Source organism: Dunckerocampus dactyliophorus, chromosome 3 (genome assembly GCF_027744805.1).
Source record: "Dunckerocampus dactyliophorus isolate RoL2022-P2 chromosome 3, RoL_Ddac_1.1, whole genome shotgun sequence".
Taxonomy (NCBI): Eukaryota; Metazoa; Chordata; class Actinopteri; order Syngnathiformes; family Syngnathidae; genus Dunckerocampus; species Dunckerocampus dactyliophorus.
This window is the reverse complement of record NC_072821.1, coordinates 11141021-11151125: the sequence shown is the minus strand read 5'-3', so window position 1 is coordinate 11151125 and position 10105 is coordinate 11141021. Positions and strand designations below refer to the sequence as shown.

The 10105-nt window shown below is 40.3% G+C and overlaps 1 long non-coding RNA gene across 1 annotated transcript; it reads left to right on the top strand.

Annotated features, from left to right (window-relative positions):
• Positions 1-226: 226 nt before the first annotated feature.
• LOC129179052 (uncharacterized) lies at positions 227-9652 on the top strand. The gene is made up of 3 exons (XR_008569879.1): positions 227-304; positions 4546-4635; positions 9439-9652. It is a non-coding gene; the product is annotated as an uncharacterized LOC129179052 (long non-coding RNA).
• Positions 9653-10105: the final 453 nt, after the last annotated feature.

Genomic DNA, 10105 nt, shown 5'->3' with positions numbered 1-10105 from the left:
TTAAAAAAGTATATTGTACATTTTAATTCAGTAGAACAGGAGCAGCAAAATGAATGCATGACTGTGTGTGTGTGTGTGTGTGTGTGTGTGTGTGTGCGAACATGCTTGTGTAAGTGAAATAAACGCAGTCATTCATTGAGCTTTGACACAAACATCAGTCATATTCTCGCTTTCTTTTTACACTCAGGCTTGTCGTTTCAAGCACGCTCTTTAGCTCAGTAGTTTTACCACCAACACATGGAGGTCCTACAGACGAGCCTGTTCTCATGAAAATATACTGTACTGGTACTATCATACTAGCAAGGTAAGCTAGTGCACTGCAAATATTGTTTATGGGTGTTCTAATTGTGTAAATGTTGACTGTGTCAGGGATGGGTTGGGGGTCTGAACTTATGAACTCCAAAATGCAGACACCTTAGTGTGAGCAAAAGACGAGAGTTTATTAATGCTCAGTAGTACATGAATTAGGGGTGGGGGGAATCCTTGGATGGCAGTGCAGTGAGATATTGAAGAGAGTCGGTGTTACCACTAGAGAGTTGTTAACAATTTTTGTGGTGATTTGGCTTAACATACAAGTTACAGTGGGTGTTTTGTAGAGTACATGATGAGCACAACTAGTTAGCTTGGTAGCTTGTAGCTTGCGGCCATCTGTTATGTCCCTGCAATGATCCCGTAGCCTGTGCAATGTGATGTAAACAATGAATAGGAGTGTAAAAGTGACGGGGTGTAATTTCATGTCTAAAGGGCTTTAATAATGTTAAATCCGGTATTTAGAAAGTCATAAACAGCTTTTCTATGCTCTAACTACGCCGATATTACGTTGAATCCTACTTGCGGAAATCCACTTATCGCGGTCGGGTCTGCAACCAATTAAACGATAAACTTGCTTGCCACTTTGCGATTCAAACATCGCATCTTCACAAAATACGAATGCAAAATGAATGAAAACACAAATATAAGCAGAGACATGGTATGTAGTATTCTACACTGGTCACTTGGTGTCAGTAATATTACATTGATAAGAAAATAGCCACGGCAGGAAGTACACTACCCAGAAAAAAACAAGGATCTCCCCCAATGCTAAGGTGTGAGTGTATGTTATGTCTAATATGTTTATTTTTTATGTCTACTATGTTGGGTATTATTCACTAAATTCACTTATCACAGTCAGGTCTGAAATTAACCACGATAAACGAGGGAGTACTGTATATTGGAAGAATAATTATTGTGATATTTTGCCATTGTGATATTTTTACCTACCTCTACTAACCACTATGGCACCGTGCGGCCAGTGCAGGTGCCTGTTTTAAAAATGTTCACGCTTTTGTGTGCCGCGGTGGGCTGTCCTAATTTTTACACACGACTTTAGCAGAAGCATATATACTGACTTAAGAAACATACTTTTTATGTTATGAAAATAATATGAACTAGCTGCAAAATACAATGGTCCGTGGTATATCATGTAGCATTTTGAGGACAAATTCTTACTAATAAATAAACTACTGTAAGCTAGGATGCTAGCCTAACCCGCTGCCGTGCTTTATCTCTGGATAAATACTGCAGTACAGTATTATACTCCACAGTCTCCACTTTGCTGCAAATGCCCTTTTACTAACTGTGCTCAGTCCCCTCTGGGATAAAATATGTCTACCTAGTGTGGACATCGCCTCATGCTGAGAAGTCACAACACAAGTTACTTGTTTTTTAGTGTGCCTTGTTCTGAAAGTATTATTTTTATGTTTAGTATATTGCACTTTTTCATTGCGATGAAATCTGACAATGTCCAACCTACAGGAACATCTTGTGTTTTAATGTGGATGCTCAGTTAACAGAGAGAAGCACAGTCCTCTATTTGTGTTTTTCTGATGAGTGTAGGTGACGTGTGTACAGGTATGGGTGTGAAAATAGACGTATTGGGGATGTCGAATGGTGGACAGACGTATCCTAGCCGCTCCAGGGTAACCTCTTATCAGAGCCATTGGCATATCTGCAGCAGGATGACATAATCAATAATCAGAACTGTTAATCGATGGTATTCTAAATAAGCATTGATTGGGCCCACAAGGTTAGCCAGCGTTATCGGTTTACATTAAGCATAGCAACACAATGGACAAAGGCCTGCGACTGGTACATATTGTTTTAACCCCTAAGTGTCAGCCTTCATAACACACGCAAATATGGACAAAATATCAATTTGATTATATTTTAGCTTTGTTTCTTATGATTGTATTGTTGTGAAAGAAAGTTTTGTCTTTATTTGCATCTCTTCAACATGACTGTCACGCACAAAAGCTCATTTGAATACAATGAAGCTCAACTTGTATCTCATTATCGACTTGGTCAGGTAGACAGAGGTCACTGATGTGTGTCACCTTTCACAAAATGACCATCTCTCTCTAGGGGGCGGGGGCCTGTCGGATTGCGAGGGAGTGTGGCAGCACGTTGGGAGCATATAACCCACTGGGAGGGGACCATTGGGGGGGGGGGTCCGCCACGTCTCACTAATTACTAGGCAGTGGAACACTGTCACAGCTGTCTGCAGGTTGGCTTTAGATGACCCTTGAGAATATACACTTTTGCATCCCCCATAAAATCAGTGTGTTCTTTAAGACTAAGTATTCTTAACAGGTGCCATCCCCCTGCTTTTTACAACATGTGTGCACCTTGATTTCACAGTTTTCGCCACGATACAATGCATGATATATGATGCCTGTCAAAGTGGTTCATTCTTCTCACAGCAAAAAGAACAGTGTGTGGAAAATGAGCAGAAATAAGCCTTTTAGTCTCTCCTCGCCGCAGGAAAGCTCTGTTGTATGATTACTGTGTGACAACATGGATGTTGCAATCATTTTCCCCCTTTGGCAGTGGCTCAAAGGCATGCTTTGATTCGGTCCATCACTGCATATACACACCACCTGGCGTGCCATATTCTGTCTTTAACATGTATCTTTCCAGTGTTTCCATACCTCAGTTTAATACAGAATGCATTTCCATCCATCCATCCATTTTTTACCCCTTATCTTGTTCAGGGTAACACATCATTTTACAGTGGTACCTCGGTTTTTGTCATTAATGCGCTCCAAACGGTCAGACAAAAACTGAAGCAATTTTTCCCATAGGGAATAATGTAAATCCAATTAATCTGTTCCAGACACCCCAAAATATTAACAAAATATACATTTAATATAAAATAATTATAGTTTTACATTCACAAAACAATGCAAAATAATTAGAAATGCCCAATTGATGGAAGTTATTGTTGATGCGGACTTCTTGTTCATCCTCGCGAGATCGAATTCAGGAGTGTTTCTCACCGTATTTTTCAAACTGCTGGTACTCACAACTTTTTTCGACCCCATGGCGGGGGTTATTTAGCAATCGCACTCAATAAAAAACGCACACAGTGTGAGTCAGCAACGCGTAGGGTGCTTTGTTGAGGCACTTGATTTTGCGTAATGATACAGTACAGGGGAGTCTAGTTTGTTAAGTGCACTATTGTACGAAAAAAGAGACAAAATTGTAGCAAAACCTTTTGATGAAAACTGGGGCGTATGTAAACCGAGGTTTGAATGTATAAATAAATGAACCAAAAAATATTCCTTGCTAATATTCCTTACTTTAAAGTAGGAACCATCCAACATGTGGCTCATTGCTGCTGAAATATTTGAACCCACTGATGAGCAAAGAAAGAAATGTTTGTTTAAATTGACGATTGCTATGGTTTGTTATATATTATTCATGATGAATTGTTTCACTGTGTTGTGGAGCTTGCTAAGTGTTCTAAATGGTTGCTGAGCACCAGTGATGCTTGTCTGATCTCCAAAGAGCTCTGTATCAGCGCGGCATCTTTGTCGATTTTTTTCCCCACTCTCTTCATGTATTTGCCTCTTGCCTGTCGAGCGCTGGCTCCCGCTGTCTTTTGTCCCTGGTGAAAGCCCCTGTCACCTCTGGCCCTCCTCCTCTCCTCCTCCTCTATGAGGCTATTACAAGCAGCGCTCCTCCCTCCGTGCCTTTGCTCGTGTATTGCCATTAGAAGACATGCATCCTGGGAGCTGCTGCTCACTCCTCTGTGTTTTGATTAATATTTTAGCAGCCTCGGGGAGGAAATGGGTCTTCCTCCGAGCTAATCCGTTATGCGGTGGATGCTCGGACCAGAGGAAAGGAAAGATGATAGAAGGGGAAGGTCGAACGCTGCTGTTTTTATTTTCCATGTCAGAAAGTTGTTGTTGGAAACCGATACAAAGCAAGTGGCTGCAGCTCGAATAATGCACCAAAATTAAATGGATAAAAGATTGGACTGTTAATTCGAGTACCTATAATAAAAATGTTTCTTTGTGATCGCATGCTTTGCGTATTCATTATCTTGATAGTGTAGTTCTATGCAAGTGGTTGTTTATCCCTTTTTGTTTTTTTCTGCTTCCTCTTTCATTGATTCCCACTCTCTTTTATTTATGTTTGTTTCCTGAGCAGTTTGACTCAAGAGCTGCCTTTTTGCTTTTATTGTCCACAGCAATGAAGGGTGCTTTTATCACCATTTGCCTGCAGGTCAAAGGTCACAACGGAGACAAATGAGCAAACTGTACAACAATGACCCTGGTGTTCCGAGCCTGGCGACACGGATCCCAGAAGTCCAAGGTTTGTTGCTGTAGGAGACAAGCCCAAGTGGAGTTATTTTTAAAAGATGAATATGTAAGGCTTATTCCAAAAAGGTCAAACAGATTAAGAAATGCAAGAATTTGATTTTAAAGATTACCTCTAATTTCAGAACAAATGTTCCCATAGGAAACAATGTAAATGGTTTGTTCCAGGCTCATCATAAAACCTTTATTAATTATGCTGATTATGTTTTAATAACATTGTTCACTGTCACACATAAAAATGTGGATCGGTTTTGTCTGACTTTTGAGGCATATTTTCCCGAAAATTGTGGTTGAACACCCAAATTATTGGGCCCCCGACCTTCCTCTTTAGCCGCATTCCTCTACTGTCTCCTCCCTTCCTTTACTTCAGGTACTCTGGAGCTGTTCTTTATTCCCCATGAATTCAATTCCATGAATTATTCCAGCCGCATTGTTTGGGAATGTATCCCTGAGGTGTTCTTGTGTTGATGAAGTGTATGGAGGTCAAGTGTTAACAATTACTCACCATGTGTTTGGAGCAGCAGGCCATGTTCAGTGAGTGAGCCTGGCACATTAAGAACATACAAATGAAGGCTTGTCTTTGTGGCATGAGGGCCTATTTTCAACTCAGCTAGCTCATTTGGCACCGTGTCCTTGGGGCTGGCGGTATTCTTTATCATAGGGCTTGACTTGCTAATGATGGTAGTATTTAATTTGGTTAAAGGCAGTTGAAGAGATGGCATGTTTGATGTGTGTATGGACGGAAAGGGCTCGCTTAAGAGGACGTCGCTTTTAGTCCATGTTTATATGACTTTATGTGCTCTACAGGGAATCTTGAAGGGACCTAGTGCACATTTTAATGTAGATATACGTTCCTTGTGTATTCTTTGCAAGTGTATTGTGAATACATTTTCAGAAATGGCTTCCTCTAATGTGTTACTGATGAGGTAATGATGTAATTGATTGATTAATTTAATTTAATTTAATTTAATTTAATTTGGGTGGTATTATCCATCAATTTTCTATGTCGCTTATCTTCACTAGGGTTGTGGGTATGCTGGAGCCTATCCCAGCTGACTTTGGGCCAGAGGCGGGGTACACCCTGGACTGGTCGCCAGTCAATCGCAGGGCACATATAGACAAACAACCATTCACACTAACATTCATACCTATGGACAATTTAGAGTCGCCAATTAACCTAACAATCATGTTTTTGGAATGTGGGAGGAAACCGGAGTACCCGGAGAAAACCCACGCACATGCAAACCTCACACAGAGATGCCCAACGGAGATTCGAACCCAGATCTTATTGATCTCCTGACTGTGTGGCCAACATGCTAACCAGTAATGGGTACCCTGGGTGGTATTATGTTAATTTAAAATACCTTATTTTTATTTTAATTCATTACATTGTGCCAGACCATGTTATACAAAGAAATATTTTAAAAAGGTTTTTAAAAAAAGTACAAAATTATGGCAAAAAAAATCCCCAAATCTATCCAATCTATGGTAATGGTAATGGTTGAATTTATTTGAACATGCATGCAGGTTACATTGGAATACATCACATATTACAATTCACAGATCTGCATGTCCAAAAGGAGTAGGAAGAAGCAAAGCTTATTTAATCCTACCCCCCATCATTTTCAAGATTCAAGATTCAAGATTCAAGAGAGTTTTATTGTCATGTGCATAGTAAAACAGGCAGTTATACTATGCATTTTTACATCAATTGCAATACATTTGTTCACTGCCTGTATTCCAAAAGCACTCTTCTGGTTGAGCACAAAGAAAAATGATAAGGTCATGTAATAATGTGGTAAAATATAGTCAAATTTCTTGTCACCGTAACTACTTCCTATGACAATCATGATAAATAATATCTATATGTGTAGTCTATGTCTACGATGATGGATTTTACTACAATTTTTCTAAAAAACAGACATAAATGTATTCTCCTAAGATTCCAACTAGTTGTCTAATTATTTTCATTTCAGTGTGGCACGATTACGCTTTGACAGTCATTGCAACAAATGTGTGAATTATCGAGCCTTGTGTCTGTGTGGCCCTTGCAATGTTTCTTCATTAAAAGTGACAGTGAAGCCAGAGGCAGGGGAAGTGCTGGAGCTCTGCAGACCTGTCACCACCTTCTCCACAAACCATAATTTAATGCCTGTACAATAATTGAAATAATTCTCTCACTTACTGACAAGGCTGCCAAATGGCGAACCAGAAAAGTGCAGACAGTAGAAATAATGTCATCCCTCATGGCACTTCCTGCAAAAATTCTTCTCGTATTTTAATCTATTAAATACATAAATTCTCCAACTAATGGTTCGAGAAGCGAACCATTCAGTGCTGCAGTTTAAGGGGGGTTTCCGCTTAAAATAAGAATCATAATAAATGACACTAAATCTGTAGTTAATTCATTCCTCTGCACTGACCATTTGCTGGCAGGTAATAGAAGGTCTTTTTGCAAGCCACTTTGCAGTCAAGCAGATTCTAAAATTGACAGATACAGAAGTATTCTTAGTTGCTCAAGAACTTAACATGAACTTAATTAACATTAACAATAACAGACCAACTTGGCTTTAAATCATTGAAATGTCACTGAGTCAGCACGAAATTAACACCACAGTCATTAGGCAGACATCATGATTTCCACTGTGGGTAGCATTCTGGATGGTATGCTGTCCAATTAATCAAAAAATGTGGAAAGAGACAAATTGAAAGTCATACTGCATTTGTTAAAAATGTGTTCATTTATTTTCAGCATACTGTATTGACCAAATCTAACCTTTACAAGTCACCAGTGCTGTGGATGATGTGCTGAAATAATAAAATTAAGCAAAAACTGTACATTTATGTGACACATAGAGTAAGCATGCTGTTTAATGTTGTTTTCCATGTGTCAAATTTACTTAAAGCGAGAGCAGAAGGATTCCGATGCTCAGCACTAGTATCCTTCCGTCACTCCCACTCAGTTAAAATAAATGACTGTGGACTCACAAGCCCTTTGCTGATACTCAGTTGTTTATTATGGCCTTCGTAAATGTAATGTTTTCCACATTTTAGCTCCTGAGATAATTTAAGATCAGTAGTGATGGGAATTAGAACTCTTTGAAGGGGCTGAATATCATGTCTCCATTCTTTGATCATTATCTTTTATTTTTGGCTGGCCAAAGAGATGTTGGCAGTCATTGGGATGTCTGTCCTCCGTCCTGTCAGATACAGTGTCTTTATTCAATTATGTATTTTGGTTTAATCCAGACTCTTCCAAAGTTTTTTTTTTTAGTATACCGTTTTAAATGAATTGAACATTTTCCCCTCCCAGTAGATCTACAATCTTGACCACTGTGATTCATTTTGTGTTTGTAAATGTCATAAGTAATAGCTGGTATCCTGTGTTTAAGCTTTAAAATCAATAATGAGACAATAGACCCTTCAGTTGCATTCCTTTCTTCTCCTTATCCACCATTGTGATTGGTAATAAACGTAATGATTCTACTTGTGGCAAATGTCCAAGGTGAGTCTCAATCCCTCCTTGTAACCCTGTTTCCACTGTATATTCCAGTTTGGCTCAATAACAGAGCTCCCCCCCTCCCCCCGACACGCAGAACTGTGTGTAAGGCCCAACGATCCATCCCATTTTGCACAAGGGGATGCATCGCTGCCATGAGGCATAGAGCACCAGGTCAGACATAGGCACTTGTATCGACGGCAGAAAATAGCAGAATTCACCTGCTCCCCTGTCAGTCCGTGGTGATGTAAGGGTACAGCTGCTGCCTTCCCAGCCTGATCATTTTTTGTTGGTGTTCTGTTAATTTGTTTTTTTGCACTAAAATCATTTATTGAACAAAATGATTTCCCATGTATTGTATGTAACATACAGCTACCTAAATTCAGGTTAAGTTATAAAGTAAAGAGTAGCTTTTAATTGGTCAGTGAGGTCCTAAAGATGTGGGGAACACAGCTGTGGGCAGCGGGTGCCCAATGTGATTTTTTTTCATGGTGCGGTAGCCGAGCGGGAGGTTTCCTTGGACTTTTGTTATCTGTGTGTTCGATGCACCCGGTTGCATCTACATTAGCTATTTTTCCTGTTTTCTGGTCTTATTCTCCTTTTCGTGCGCCTCCTGTTGCGACCTCCCATGGTGAGTTATTGGTTAGACGGCGCTGTACTTCCAAGCCTCCTTGACATTTTACTACTTTGCATTTTTGAGCGTTGTGCGCTCTGTGTGAGCTTTATTAAAGACTTTATTGATCCAAACTGCCGCCATGTCCTTGTGTCCTGTGGTAACGTTAAACCAAATCCTCGCAAAACATGACGATGAACTACGAACCATTATCCATGTTTACGACCTCTTTTGCAGTCAAGCAAAAAACACAGCAAAAATGCGCCAAAAATATAACTTTTCTGCAGAATTTTGTCGTATAAAGCTTGCTTCTCTGTTCCGCTTCGTCACACAGGCTTACTCTGACTGCTCTGTCTTTCTGTTGAAGCCTCGTCTCCCCGGAGCTGCTGTGATGCAGTCCCTATGATTACCGTAAGGACCCCCATATCGCACAACGCATAATCTGCAGCTTCAGAAACAATTGGAATTATTTTGATAGTTTAAGTTTAAAAATAGGATTGCAAATCCTGTTGCCAACTACAGCTTCAATGTTAAAGGATTGAAAAAATAATTTTGAAATTTTTGGTGGGCCGAATTAAAAAGTTTATTTGACCCGCAGGTCGTAGTTTGCCCTTGTTTGTTTTAACCTACCTGTTGTGATCACCTGCTGTTGTGCCTTTTGGCGTTCACTCTGTCTCTCTTCCTAGGGTTGGGCGCTCGGCTGGACGTGGGAAAACTGGGCACACCTGTTCCTAATAAGGGCCGCTTGCAACTTAGGCTGAGTCGGGGCATTGGAGACGCCGCTTCCTCGCTTTTCATTCAAGTGACACGCCTATGCTAAGCAGCTCGCCTGCACTCCGGCCATCTCTCTCATGACTCGCTAGCATCTCCTGCACCATTGGGCCGCCGTCTCCTCATATGGGTATAGCCCAGTTGTCCCTGACCTCTTTGCCAGAAGGTTTTTTTTTTGTATCATTACCCTTTTTCCTGGTGTGAAGCAAGCTGATGCCTCCAGCGCCCTTAGTTCACCGTTTTACGTACTTCTGTTTGAGCGAGTCACCTTTGGTCATTAAAGACTGTAAATTGCTCCATCTGCCTCTGCATTCTTTGGTCCACACTGCACGCACCGTAACACTACCTGAAATGACAAAAATGAATTCCGCTATCCTCATTTTAATATTATATGTTCTTGCTCAGAAAAAAGGCTATACCTCCGAATTTAGTCTTAGTGTAATCCAGCTACCTAATTTACAAACAAAACTGCTTAAAACAAGCAGTTTTCTTCCTCTTGGCAGAGATAATGAACGTAACTAATTCAGCATTAGTTTAATGTTATCCTGAGATGGGCAACAACTGCACATGCACACAAAAAAC